The sequence below is a fragment of the Fukomys damarensis genome, unplaced genomic scaffold (assembly GCF_012274545.1).
Source record: "Fukomys damarensis isolate Sample0158 unplaced genomic scaffold, DMR_v1.0_HiC HiC_scaffold_16, whole genome shotgun sequence".
Classification (NCBI taxonomy): Eukaryota; Metazoa; Chordata; class Mammalia; order Rodentia; family Bathyergidae; genus Fukomys; species Fukomys damarensis.
Window position 1 is genome coordinate 130,930,799 of NW_022900928.1, and position 14,854 is coordinate 130,945,652.

Here is a 14,854-nt window from a genome sequence, read left to right on the forward strand (position 1 = left end):
TTGCAGACAAAGTAAATTTCAAACCAAAACTGAATCTAGTATTATTGATGTAGGACGGTACTGTATCATACCTCTATGAATGTAAAATATCTAGTACCTGCTTTATGATACATAGTAGGGACCATGCTTTATCAGAGCTACATTTAATGATATTACTCTAGAATGTTCTCTTTCCAGATGATGATTAAGAGGCTAATAGAAAAAATGGTGCCAGGTACCACAATAGCTACAGAACTTTGCTGTTGTCTGGATATTATTCTTTTCTTTGTTAGTTTGTTTTTTAATGGAATGTGCTGAATGTCTATAATTTTGTTCAGATGACTGCAGAACCTGGAAAAGTTGTTGCTGCTATTGATGCATAACATACTATTATTAGTCTCTCTCTCTCTTTATATATATATATATACACACACACACACACACACACACATATATATATATAAATTGAATTTTGGGAAACTTTAACGGTGCTGCCAACTTTGGAAAAAGTCATCCCAATTTACTGTGTTGACTTGGCATAGTACAGAAATGGACAACCATATTGGTCTAGAAATGTTAATTTATCTTTATTTTTTTTCCATGTGTACAGGGGTAACACATCGTACTAAATATGTAAGGTCATATCTACCTGGGTTTGATTACAGAAACTAATAAAGTATTCTCTAAATAATGAAAAAAAGAATAAGATAAGACTATAAGAGTGAGAAGCAATTTAAATACGTTCAGGGACCATTTTCATCTCCAGAATTAAGTATTATTTTGATGTTACATCATTGCCTTTTCTCTTTTACTTTCTCTTTTAGTTTTATTTTAGGATTCCCTATTTTTAATGTTCATACAGAGATTTCTTTAACTGAAATACCACATAGTTTCTTTGGTGTGAAAAACTATAATAGTACACAGGATCCCAATGAGATAATTAATAATGTGAAATAGGAAGTAGAGGGCTAAAGGTGTAGGGAAAAGTAATAAGGGAGAGGAAAAGAATATGAGAAACTGAAAAAATGGAAATAAAGTGTTTGTAAATGGGGAGGGAAGAAGCGGGTGAAGGGAGGGCAGGGACAAGGGGAAAAATGAGAATCAAGACCTATTATGTAAAGGTACAGAATCCCAATGATGAATGTAATTGTATTGTGTACCTAGATTGTACCAATAACCTCAATAAAAAGAAAAAAAAAAAGAAAGTGAGAGAAAGGGACTGGGCTCCCGGTATCCTCTTCAAGGGCACACCCCCAATGCCTGTTTTCTTCCAATTAAATCCCATCTCTGATTGGTTCTGCCACCTTCATTGGTGCCACGGGCTGGTGATCAAGGCATTTGTTGGCATTTAAGATTCAAACTGTAGTACAATGCATATTAGAACATTCCATTTCCTACTATGCAAAATGATCCTCTAGCAATGAACACACATACTAGGCAACAGGTGAGGACAAGGGCCTGCACCACGGCCAGGGCAATATAGTTAGAAATGACAGTGGTCACTTCTAGGCTCAGCTTCGCACTTTCCCATTCATTTCCCTTCTATGTGGTAAGTGACAGGTGATTTTACAAAAGACTAAATCCTAGGGATGTGAGGAGCTACAGACTGGAGGAGACTGGGTCCTCAAACATCATGCAGACAGCTGCTTGATACAAATTTGCATTTAGGGGACATGAGCATGAAACCAACTTATTGTATTACTGCTCAGAAATAAAGATTGCTTGTGGCAGCAGGTAGCCTGCCCTGACTGTCGTGGAAATGGCTTTCGGGCACTTACAGGCACACAAACCCTCATTTTATCCTACTGTGCTCTTCTGAGGCACAGAGAATTGCCTAGGACTTGCAGTTGACATTTCACTTAGGCGAAACCCACGCCCAAGTCTTGTGGACTCTCTGATTAGGAAGGTTCATGTCATTTGCTGACGTGCAGATTGATGAGTATAATTCTATAAGCACCTTTGTGTGCTTTCTCGATGTGAGACACTGTGACAGGTATTTGGGACACACAGGGAATTGCTCTTTAAAATCATTTATTTTAGCCAGGTGTGGTGGCATATGCCCGTAATCCCAGCACTCAGGAGACTGAGGCAGGAGGATTGCTGTGAGTTTGAGACCAGCTTGGGATACAAGTGAATACCAGGTCTGTCTCAACTACATAGTGAGACCCTGTCTTAACCCTTTCCCCAAATCATTTATTTCAGCTACACTAAATTCTAGCCTTCTGTGCACAATAGTGTTCAAAATTAAACATCTTTCAGGATTGGGTAATGCTATCAGTGTGTAAATCAGGCTAAGTAAGGCGAAGAGGATCTCAAGGGAACTGGAAAGTGAAAGAGCCAGCCAAAGGTGTAAATAACCATCCCAAACACCATGCTGGTCTAACAGAACACATCTTCTGATTGGATTCAGCCCACTGGCTCCCTGTTTGTGATCCCTGTTCAATGTTATTTCTAGAGTGAGCTTGTGATCATGGAGCTACACCCTTGTACTTCTAATTGGTCAGAGTCGCTGTATGTCCTCCGAGAGACCCCTCAAAAACCTACAGATTTAAGCCCCAGACTTTTGTTTGTGTGATCTATGAGCTGGACATTCTTCTATTCAATTTCTTTGCATAAGATGATGTTAGACCTAGCTGCTCTGTCTATCTTTTAACCATGAATGGAAAACAGGTCTGAGAATAAAGCCCAGATAGAAGCCTGGAACCCAGAAATACTCAGTCAGACACCAGATGATGTCAGCCAAGTTCCAGTCAGGATGCTTAAGCCAATAAGCCCTTGTTGCTTTTAGTTTTCTCAGTCAATATTTACCTTATTTACTTAAGCTAGCTTAGATTGGGCTGGGGTTTTGTTGGCTTGTGAACTGATATGTTGTTCTTCTGAAGACATATGATGGATAAAATTTCTTCAACTTCTTAAATACAATAGATATGCCACCGTGGGTCCAGTAAGTTACCTGTAGTAAACTCCACGTCTGCATTTCTGAGTATCAATGAAGATATTGATGAAGATCTGGGATAGCCAAGAGTTCTGATGAAGGACAAGGTATAAAACAAAAATAAGAAAGGACAGGAGGGAGAAAAGGAGGAGGATGAAGAGGAAGAGGAGGAGGAGGAGGAGGATAAAGAAGAAGTGGAAAGGGAGAAGAGAAGAGGGTGAAGAGAAGACGAGAGAAAGGAGAAGGGAAGAGAAGAAAAGGAAAATACCGTTCAAAGAGAAAGAATCATATTATGAATCATATTGAAGAAAAATGTTCAAATGCATTTGTTTCATCTCTGTATCATAAATGGGGCTTGCTGTAGGTCTCATTTGATGACTTTCTGTTACTTGGCCATGGAAAAAGAGTTGTTTGCTGATAAGAATCTCCTGCCTCAAATGTGGGAAAGGAATTAGGATCTGGGGAGGTAGAAGCACACGCAGAAGGCTGTATGTTCAGTCCTAATCTCACACCGTAGCATGTGGTGTGGCCACTGAGGTAGTCCTGGGGGCGATGCACATGAATCAGTCATCAACTAATCAACCATCCAATATTTATTGGGCACTGATTGTGCCAGGAACCAGGGGCAACACAGGGTTCGTTCATTCATCTCTTAAGCCATCGGCACCAGAGAGGTAAGTTTCTTGCACTCGAGGTATAACATTACACAGTAACCAGTTTTCCCTTTGTCTGTGGTTTATGGGTAAATGAGCATGGGTCATGGATCACATTGGAACTGAGATTATTAATCTCATTCCAGGGTTAGGAAAAAGTTAATTGGGTGTAAAGAAATTAAAAGCACACACAAATGCAGCTACACTTTCTAGGATTCCATTGGCATGTCCAGTCTTAGTCATCATAAGAGTTATAACATTTTTATGTAAAGTTTAAAGATGTATAAATTAGAACCAACCATTAATTCACAGCCTGTGAGTGACCCAAGACGATGCATTCCACAGAAAGCTCACAGCTGTTTTTCTCCTGTGCTTCATGTCTGTAGAGGTCTCCATCCGCAAGATCTTCAGGAAAGACCTTCAGGCAGCGTCGGTCCTGTGCCTGGTATCCTCCAGGGAACATGGGAGGAGTCTGTTCTAGAGGGGGCAGCACCAATTCTCAGGGGGCCACTGTGACATCACAGCAGGTACCAAGGCTGGCGCCCAGGTGTTACCTCGAGACTCAGGCTTCATTGATGTGTTTTCAACAGAGCTACTGCTCCGTTGGCCACCAAAGGTGGCCATGGTATCCGGAGTTCCACCAAGTTGCCCACCTCTTCTTCTTCTCAGTGATCACAACTCATGCAGTGATGGTTAATCAAGATGAAAAGAGCAGAGGCAATAAATTAATTTTATAATAGCAATGTTCTTTAATTGGCCTCCACTTAGCTGATTCACGAGACATGATAAAATAGACTGGGTTTCGCCCCCAAACCCCAAATCTTTGCTGCTCCTAAGTTACTCTTTGGATGGTCTCTGAACTTTAACCAGTTTGAGGACCTGAGAAAACAAGAGTCAGATATGTCTGTAACCACTTCCTCTTCCTGCCAGCTTTATTTGATATTTTAAAGATGTAAATTAATGAAGTGCTCCATTAAATGATTAAAAATTAGGGTGAAAATTAAAATTTTTCTGCTTCTAGGAAACTATATTCATTTCTTATTATTGCTGTAATAAATTCCCACACACTTGGTGGAATGAAACATTGCAATTTTCTCTTTCATTTCACTTAATAAATATTTGCTGAGCACTGATGAAGGCACTTGGTTCTGTTTTAGGCACTGTGAACTCAATGGTGGAGAAAAATGCTGAACTCCTACTCTCAAGAGGCTGGTGGGTCAGAGCACACAAACAAGCAAACAAGAAGAATATAATAGTTCCAGTGGATCTAATGGAGAGGCTCTTCATTTTTTTGGCCTTTCTTATAGCCCAGCTGCCTGTTAAGAAAAGAATTTGAGTTTCATTTATCATGTAACTTCCACATTGCTTATCATCATTACACTTGTGTGTAAGCCTCTTGGTGTGTACTTGTGGAAGGAAGGAAGGAAGGACAGAGAGAAAGAAAGAAAGGAGACAGGCAGTCTTTGGAAAACAAATACTCTTGCCAACAAGGAAGTACCTATTAATCTCTTTACTTGTTAAATTCAGATTTAAAATAAAGAAAAAAATATCACGTTGCACCTGTCAGCTTTGTAACCCCTAGAAGCGGCTTTCAGTGTGAAAACATTGCTCAAAATAGGAGGCATGACATAGGGTGGCCTCAAGGATGAGTACATTGGACCCAGGATGCCGCCCCTGCTCTGTGACATAACTGTTGAGAGTTTGGGGCAAGTTCCTACATTTCCTCATATGTAAAAGAGGACTCACACAACTGCCTCCCAGTGTTGGAAAACCTAATGAGACCGAGCCATGGTTTGATTATGGGCAGTGTCCCCGAAAGGCCCATGGTACTACTGGGAGGAGCTGTGGAGCTTTGGAACATGGGGTCTCTTGGGAGGTCCTAGCTCCCTGCAGGGTGTGTCTTTGAAGGAGACCCCAGTCTCTCCTGGTCCTTCTGTGTCCTCGTTCTGCATAGGACAGTTCACTCTGCCATGTGATCCCACCATGGCCACCTGCTGTTCTCACCAGAGGTCAAAGCAAGGAGACCATCTGACATTGGACTTGCACTTTCTCAATGGTGAGCCTGGCAATTTTACTTCTGTTAATAAACAGCCTGTCTCAGGTATCTTGTTATAGTATCACAAAGCCGACTAATACAGACAGTATGTGAGAAATGCTTTGTAAACTGCAGAATACAGTAACCTAGGTCATGAAATTGACTCAACGTAAGTTTCTTAACTTACAGTTCCTTGTTAGAAGTCAAATATGGGTCTCTCTGAATCAAAATGCAGGTGTTGGCAGGAGTGTGATCCTTCTGCAGGTTCCAGGGGAGAGTCCAGCTCCTCGCCTGGTCCAGTTCTCCAGGACAACTGCACTCCTTGGCTCGGGGCTGCTTCTTCCTTCCTCAGAGCAGCCACGTGGCACCCTTGGACCCCTGCCCATGGTCGTACCCCTCAGGCACTGTCTTCTGCCTCCTTTTCCCATTGTGAGTCCCTTGGCTTGCCCAGCATGCTCACATTGTTTTAGGATCTGCAGGTTACCACCCTGAATTCCACCTGCCCCCTTCATGCCCCTTTACCCGGCAACCTAACAGATTCATGAGAATGCCGACGTGGACATTTAGGGGGCCTCTTTGGGATCCCGTTGACCATGGCAGTCTAAATGGAATGCTTCTCAAGGACTCTCACATTGTGCTGCATCTTAAACCCCAACCCACGGCTAGTGATGCTGGTGATTGCTCTAAGCACAGTGAGGGTGAATTAGGTCATTTTATGAATTCCCCAAATAAGGGCTGAACAGCTCAGCAGATCTCTTCTCTTCTCTCCCAACCCGTGCCAATCATCCAGATCTTCTCGTATTTTTTTTAAAACTCATCCTTTCTCTCTATCATCAGTACCATTATCCTCATCTCTTGCTGAAACTAAATTATTCCTTCTCTCACCCTCCTCCTCCCCTCCTATCCCCTTTTCCTCCCTTCATCGTGCCTCCCCGCCGCTTCTCCCTTCCTCCTCCATCTCCTCAGCCTCCTCCTCTTCCTTTCCCTCCTCCTTCCCTCTCTCCTCCTCCTCCTCCTCCTTCAGAACAGAGTGGAGAATGGATTCTGTGAGTAAAAGTGGGAGTCAACAGATCTCTGGGTACCGTGTCTGACATTTCAGAAAGATACGAGGGGCCGTAGACAACAGACATAGCAGCAGTAACCCTGGAAATGGTCAGAGGGGGTGCACAGAATCAGATAGGAATTTTTGACGGGTTGGGTGATGGACCTAGGGAAGACCTGAGGTTGACCCCAAGGCCTGAGCCCGAGCAGTGTCATGAGCTGTCACGGGGCAGGCTGGGGCTCAGAATCGAGAGCTCTAGTTGGTTAATTCTGAGTTGCTTACTGGACGCACAGACGGCGACATCAAGGACGTCCTTGAGATCCCTCAACACAGAACCCACACAGGACAACAGCGGGAAAGGGCAGCTGAAGTAGCCTGGACTTTCTTTGGGGTTTCATCACTACAACACATCTACCTGTAACTCGGAGAGACTCTGGGTGTACAAGTGTGTGTTTGTGTGCGGGAGGCACGTGCACACACGTACCTGGCAGTTTAGTGAAGCAGTTGAGCCAAAGGACCCCTGGAGCTGACAGTCTGGATCTCAAACCCAGCTCCACTGCCTGCCAGTCATGCGACCTTGGTCAAGTTCCTTCATCTTTGTTGCCTGTGCCGCAGCTGTGTTATCTGTAAGACAGGAATGACGACACTTGTGGCACTTTCCTCATGGAATTGCAGGGAGCGTCAGGGTGTCGGCATGCATGAGACTCTTAGAGCTGTGCCTGGCTCTTACTGGGCTCTCAGCAAATGTTAGGTACTGTCGTGGGCCAGGGCGCACCACCAATGAGTGAAGAGAGAGTGCATGAACTGAGGCTTGTTCAAAATAGGTAGGAATTCCTGCCTGGGCCACCACTGTTACAGTATGGAGAGCCACGTCTGTATCTGTACCTGTGCCTGCACTCTGCCTGCACCTGTACCTCTACCTGTGCCTGTACCTGTCTGTGTATATCAGTATCTAGTGCAGTACTTTTAGCTATACCTAGTTTCTCTATCTAGTACCTGTATCTGAATATCTACTGTCTTTATCTATATCTGGTATCTAATATCTGTATCTAGTGTATCTTGTGTCTGTATCTGGTATATGTATCTCTATCTAGTATAGAGATATATCTGCAGTATGGGTCTATCTATCATCCTATCTATCTATCTATCTATCTATCTATCTATCTATCTATCTATCATCTAACTTTCTATTTATGTATCTAATCTATCCACTTACCAGAAAGCATGCCTTCTGTTTTTGGATGAAATGCCTCACTAAAATAAGCTAGAATCTCTTAATAATAGGTACCCATTTCTCCCTTATGTACCATGATTTTACCCGATTGCATTGCATGTGGGTGAGATTTTACCTCACTCGTATTGGAACTTGCACTCCACCCACACCCCGCATGGTCTGCAGCCAGCCAATCCCAAACTAATGGATGGGCGCAGGGCTTCAGGGAGCCAGCACACTGTGGTGCCCCCTCCTCTTTGAAAGCACCTTTCCCGTCAGGTTACTTTTGGGGAAAACATTTAACTGCCACCTGGGGTCACTTGGCTATTTTTGTTTCTGGCCTTTGAACCCGGTGCTCTTGGGGGCCACTCTGTGGGCTGGAAATACTGCTAATAACCTTAATTGTCCTTCGCTGTTCATGCTCCTACTCCATCACAGAGCATTGTCCATGGCTTTCAAGCCACCTACCCTGGGATGGAAGGTGGGTGGAGAGGTGGGCCTGGGATGTGTTTTCTTCTGCTGTTACCACATAAAAGTGGTCAGAAATCACTCAGAACTTATTGTCCTCTCAAGCAAAGTCTCAGCAATTTGGTTAAAAGGGAAGAAATGGGTTCTTATTGCCCAGAGCTCTAAAGTGGGGCAGAAGGGGGTCATATAGGCCAAATGGACTGCTATGTAAATTTTTAATACTCAAAGTTGTTTCATTTTCTGCCACACTTGGGAGCTAAAGCACACTTGGGCTGGATGTAGGGCAAAAATAGTTCCTCAAAAGCTACCCCTTCATTTACTTTGTCCATTTGAAGCCGGGTTTTGTTGTTGTTGTTGTTGTTGTTTTCCTTTTTCTCTTCTCTGCCAGTGCTGGGGTTGAAACTCAGGGCCTTGCACACGCTGGGTAAGTACTCTACTCCTGAGCCGCACTCTCAACCCCTGAAGGCAGATATTTAAGGGTAGTGTCTCCCAAGGCTCTTTGAAAGGACATGCTTTAGGTCTTCCTTCTAATACTTTCCTCGTCAACACCATTATCAAGCTTGAGCCAACGAGCCGGTCAGCAGCCATCGGACAGCTGGTCTGGCAGGGTGAGCAAGGCGCTGGCTCAGAGGCTTAGCTCTGTCTCCTCATGTCGACGTTTGCCGATGCTCCACTCCGCGTGGCAGCGGGGCTGAGAGCTTGGCAGGTAGAGCCAATGTCACAGGGGAAGGCACTGGGCTTGCCCGAGGCTGCCCCGGAGGCTGGACTTTAATCCAGGCCTGTTTGTCCCCAGAAGCAGAGTATTTAGTGACGCCGGTGTCCTGTCTCATTGTGAGAGATTTACTAGAAAAGCAGAAGGCAGGCGTCAGTGTGTATATTTGCGTCGGTGAGCACGGCACTTTGATCCCGGAGTCCGAGTTGTTTTTCACCCTTGCTGTCTGGTTCCTCCGTTCTCTCTGTCTCCCCGTTGCTCTCCATCCCCCTTCCTCTCCCCCTGCGTTTCTCTCTATGTCCTCCTATCCCCTCTTGTGTCCTGTCCTGCTGTGGGCTCATCTGACAAGCAACTCTGTGCCTGACACAGGAAAACGACTGAGGAAGTTCATTTAGCTCCCATGCCAGCTACACCTGAAGGAGGCTCCCCGTGAACACTGAAGGCTTGGGAGCTCTTGATTCTTGCTCCAGACCTTGGCCCTGCACTCCGTCCTTTGTTCCCTTTTGTCTTCAGGCTGCCCCGAGGCTCCACCACCCACGAGTCACCCAAGCACTCTCCTCCACCCTGTCCACAAATGGTGCTAGTGCTCTACTTCCACACCACGATGTACTCTCCAGAAAGTCCAAGCCACTCTGGTTACAGCCTGGGCCATTGCAGTAGCACCACAGCCTGCAGGTCCTCTGGCTACTGCCTAGTCACAGGTGCGTGCTGGAGCCAGAGTGATTTTTAAAACACTAGCCACATCCTTTCCAGTCTGAAAAGTCTCCAGGGGTTTCTCATGATACACTGATAAAATCTTTATATTGACCTACTGAGTCTCACATAATCTGACCTTATTCATTCTATCTTGTTACATATAGAGTTTTCATAAAAAAATCTTAGAGATCAGCTTTCTTTCATACTTAATGCAAGAATAAAATAATCTTAGAATGGCTTAAAGACAGGGTTTGGAATGGGGCATGCATGGAATTAAAAATGAAAGGACAAAGAGAATGAAGACATTTGTGTAATTTCAATGAATTCAGACAGATTCCATAAACTGAATCAAATTAGCTGAGATTGGATAAGAGGCCAGGAATTAGGAAGATGTTATCAAAACCCTCACTTGAAAGAAAAAAATGGGAAAACTCATTAAAATGACAGCCATCGCAGAAGGGTCTGTCCTTTTCACGCGCTCATAACAATGCCCTGCTTCATTCCCCAGCCTCACCGAGAGCATTCAGGTCTTGTGGCGCTCATGGGTGGAAGGATATTCCCCTTAAGTTTCCCGATTGTGTAGTGCAACCTTGCTCCATGAACAGGTATAGAGCCCACTGAGGTCTTCGGAGGTGGGACGCTTAAATACTGGGACAATCTGGGGTGAGGCCGGTCCTGGCCATCTGACCATTAACCCTTAAGCTTGAGCCCCAAAGAGATGGAGACCAGTGCCTGAAGGAGTGAGCTGAGTAACTGATTCCTTAGGGGAAAGCCGAGGGAGGGCCCTTTGAAGGGCATCAGACTCAGAAGAATCCTTTGTCCCCCAGGGAGAGATAGTCCTGGCTTCACCTGGCAGACATCTGCAGGTCTATGGCACTTTCTCTCGACCAATCTGGTTCCTGCCTTTCTCAGCCCCAGGAGCTGACCACGGTGCTGACCAGGAGCCTCCCAAGCCCTTGCTGTTTGAGGACTTTTGGCACGGGATCACCTGGGAGAAGCTTGTTGAATACACAGCATCCTACGCTCCATCTCCCTAGGTGCTTACTCAGAATCTGAGTTGAATTCGATTCTCAAGTGATTTGTGTGTATGAGGAAGTTTGAGAGGAACACTCTTTATTGGTCCTCTGTAGAACCAGAGAATGCAAGATGGAGGGTACAGGGCAGAGGGGAATCATGAATCCTGGGCATGTGGATTTGGTTTTTATTAGGACTAATATCTTCAGTGGCCTCAGAAAGGTTCTGTAGCTTTTGGAAAGGGTAGGTTATGTGTGTTGGAAGTCACACACGCTGGAGCCTCCTGTGAGACTGTATCTTCTGGCTCCTGTGGGTATAATCCTCGCTCCATTCCTTTGTATGCTAGAGTGTCCTGTGAATCTCAGTGTTGGCCAGGAATTTGTCTGGGTACAAAATCGTGCTTCAGAGGAGAAGTTGGGTTGGACTGAAGCTCCTGTGGGAGGGTGTTTTGGATGGAGGAGTTACCAAAGTTGTTCACAATCATGAGCTAGTAAGACAGCAGCCAGCTGCGTTGATGTCCAAAGGATAGCCAAGGGTCTGGATTCTTTTGCACTGTCACTGTATGGATCATGGGTGACAAAAGGACAGAGCACTTCCTGGGAACGGGAGAATGAACTGAGGGTATAGTCAGAGACCTAGCTCTCTGGGTGTATAATACATACTTTTTATGAAGGCCATGAAAGGAATTGTAAAGTTGCAATGTAGAGACTGAAACAAACAAGGAATAAGAGAAGCTTGGCCACCAGATCTAAAGAGTGTTGTGACCATGGAGGGAGTAGCTCAGAGCTGGGATACAACAACACACTCTGGCTATGCACAGATGGCGGCAGATTCTGTATGCATCATGGCTGTGCTCGGGGCCCTGTCTGGGCTGCCTCCAATGCGACAGTCTGGCACTGGCGTTCAGGTCCCTCAGCCAGTGTGCCCTCATGGAGAAGATACCTGTACGTGCTGCCCTCAAGGCTTTTCAGGGTCACTCTGAAATGCCAGGAGCCTGAGTGGGTTTACACAGCCTGGGAGGGACTCAGATCTTGGTGCCAGCACAGTTGCTTTTGTGTACTTCTGATGCCTCCGTTGCCTTTCTCCTTCTTAATGAGCAAGGCCTACTTCAAAGTGAGGGTCTGTGGCAGGGATGGTTGGAAGACGCAGGTGGGCAGAAGGCATGGAGCTCTCAATAGTGATAGGCAAGCTGGGAAGGCAGGATCTGGGGTCTCCTGCAGGAGAGATGAGGAGCTGGCATGAGAGTAGCACTTGCGCCATACTTGGCACTGTGGGAGAGGAGGATGGTGGTTAATGGTGCTGCTGGGTGACCGGCTCCTTGCTGCTCCTGTGTCTCCTGGGAATCCATTTGTTTTAGGTGAGTACATGTGCCTCTTGGACCAGGCTTCATATAGTAGTTGCCTGATGCCCCTGAAGGACCACAACTCTAACTTGAGGCTAGATGTCCACCTCCATCAGTTGCTATCAGTGTACAAAATTCTCTCTTGCTAGGCCAGGATTAGGAGTTAGCAGAAGGAGCAGAATGGGCAAGATTCCCCCTCCAACTGCCTCCAACTTTGGGTTTTCTAGCAGTGAGAAGAAGCTTCTAGGCCATGGACTCACTCAACTAATACCTCAGGCTTCTTTCTTTGCAAAGCCCTGGGGGAAAAGTCCAGGCACCTGGGAGAGGTAATATCACAGCCCATTGAGCCCTCCAGCCTGAAAGTATGATTAAGAGAACGAGGTGAGATCATGGCTGCCACAACTGCGGCCTCCATGTGAAGGGTAGACCTTTTATGCAGTGACCAAGGGGAGGGGAGCTTCCCCGCAGGACTGGAGGACTGTACCCTTTCAGGCAACTGTCACAGAGCAAACTGGACCAGAGAGGGCAGGGCTGGTCTTCATGGCTTGCACCAGATCCAAGAGGAAAGAGTCCAGTGCAGGGGGGTCTGGGAGAGCAGGGGAACTGCAACAGGCCTGGAACCCAGGGGACCAGAGTAGGAGGTAAAATCACCTGACAGAACGGGTTGGGGAGGTGTAAGAGTCCTCTTGTCTGTGAACAGTCACCATGGCTGGGCCTTTTAAGATTTCCCCGAGATCTGAAAAGGTCTTGAGATCCGGGTGACAAAGTCCCCCCTTACTGAAATGGGTCTGGGATGAGGAGCTTGTCCAAGGTCAGAGCCCAGTTCAAACCCAGAGCTGGTTTTATTCAGCATTAAAAAAAATGTTGCTCATTGTGGATAAAATATGCATAACATGACAGTTGCCATGGCAACCAGTCGTTAAGCGCCCAGCTCGATGGTATTTAATGCATGCACGTTCCCACGTGGACACCTCCACTGTCCACCTCTAGTGTGTCCTATCTTAACACGTGTTCTCATGGCACAATTAGGGAAGAAAACAGAATCTGGGTTGCAGCAGGGAGAACGCAGAGTGGCTCCTCTGGTCTCCCTGGAGGAGGGGAAGGTCTGGCGGAGCTAGCAAGGCCAGCGCAATTCCTCACCTTTGCAGCCTGCTCTGAGGCAAGGTCTGCAGTGTAGACCTCTCTTCACAAGGAACGTGCCTGAGGCGCTCCTCTCCCGCAGGTGGGGGAAAAGGCCTCCGCTGACTGATTTTGCTCAGGGTAGCCACCTTCTGGCTTTGGAAGGTAGTGCAGCCACCTGGCAATGAAAAGAATTCAGTCGACTTTGCCGCATGAATTTATGAATTTAGGCATTTTGTTGAGTGTCGGATAAAACTGCTAAACCTTGGGTTACAAATCTAAACGTGCCCTCTGCCTCTCAGTCCCTATCTTCATCTCTTACCCTCTCACTTGAAGAGGACACTTACTTACTAGACGGGCTCCTTTAACAGATGACTTTTGGGACGTGATAAAGACACTTAAATGGAACTTCTCAGGGGACGTCATACCTTCCTGGTGGTGGAGAAGTTTGGGATCGGAAGGGAAAATTGCATAGAACAAATAACTTGATCTTTCAGTAACCAGGATGTGGCCGAGACAAGTACACCTTGGTTTAAATTCACTTTGAGACTGAGGAGTTACGAGAGGGTCACTTGGCTTCAGATCCCCCAAGAGCTGTGATGTGATAGAAAATTATTGGGTATTAAAAAATTTAAAAATTATTACAGTAAAAGGAAATTACTATGAATCTCCTTCCAAATCCTCCCCCCCACTTGGAACACATTCTTCCGATTGTCCTAGCCACTTTCTGAAGCAGCTCTGGAGGTCTTCCTCCGTGAGTGTCTTTATTCATGTTGTTGGGACGTCTCTGATGTTCCGAATTGACTGAAAACATTTAACTACACGGTTATTTTGATTTTGGGGGTGGGGAGAGCCAGAAGTTGCAGGGTACCAGATCTGGCAGGAGAAGAAGACGATAGGATACAGGGTCATGTTGTTAAGAGCCTGCTTTGCCATTGGCCAGCACTCGGAAGCATTACTCACCATATGTTTTAATCACACCTAATGTAGACCTTCCCAAAAGTGCATTTCCAGAACTGCTCCAGAAAGTGGCAGGAATGATGGGGTGCGTGTGTCTGATATGAGTGGGAAGTCTGAGGGGGATTCATGGCAATGTGTCTTTGACTGTAATAGCTTTTTGAAACTTTACATGTTCACCATAGCTTTTGATCAGCCTTTGTACAGGGAAAGCCTACTTTCCCACGCCTGATTAAGCTCTGGACAGTGCAGAGGATGGTGGGGGTGGTGCAGAAGATCCCATGGGAATTCTCTGCCTTTCTGGGTCCCTCTTGTGGTCCTAGCTCCTTCTCCACCTGACCTGTATTAGTTTATTTCTTGACCCTTCTGGAGGCTGGAGGTCTGAGGTCCAGGTGTCGGCAGGGCTAGTCCTCCTGAGGCCCCTCTCTGTGGCTGGTAGATGGTCACCTTCTCCCTGAGCCTTCAGGCTGTTTCCCTCTGTGTCTGTCCATGTCCAGATCTCTTCTTCTTAAGACACCTAGCCAGGCGTGGTGGCACACACCTGTAATCCCAGCACTGGGGAGGCTGAGGCAGGAGGATAGCTGTGAGTTCGAGACCAGCCTGGGCTACATAGTCAGTTCCAGATTAGTCTCAACTGCATAGTGAGACCTTGTCTCACAAAAACCAAAAAAAAAAAAAAAAAAAAAAAA

At 46.0% G+C, this 14,854-nt stretch overlaps 1 long non-coding RNA gene across 1 annotated transcript in view; it reads right to left on the bottom strand.

The window, feature by feature from the left end:
* LOC104863596 overlaps positions 1-3,933 on the bottom strand; it is a 24,058-nt gene extending 20,125 nt beyond the window's left edge. The window contains exon 1 of the long non-coding RNA XR_780614.1: positions 3,867-3,933. This is a non-coding gene — a long non-coding RNA (uncharacterized LOC104863596). The remainder of the gene's footprint in view (positions 1-3,866) is intronic.
* Between the last annotated feature and the right edge of the window lie 10,921 nt (positions 3,934-14,854).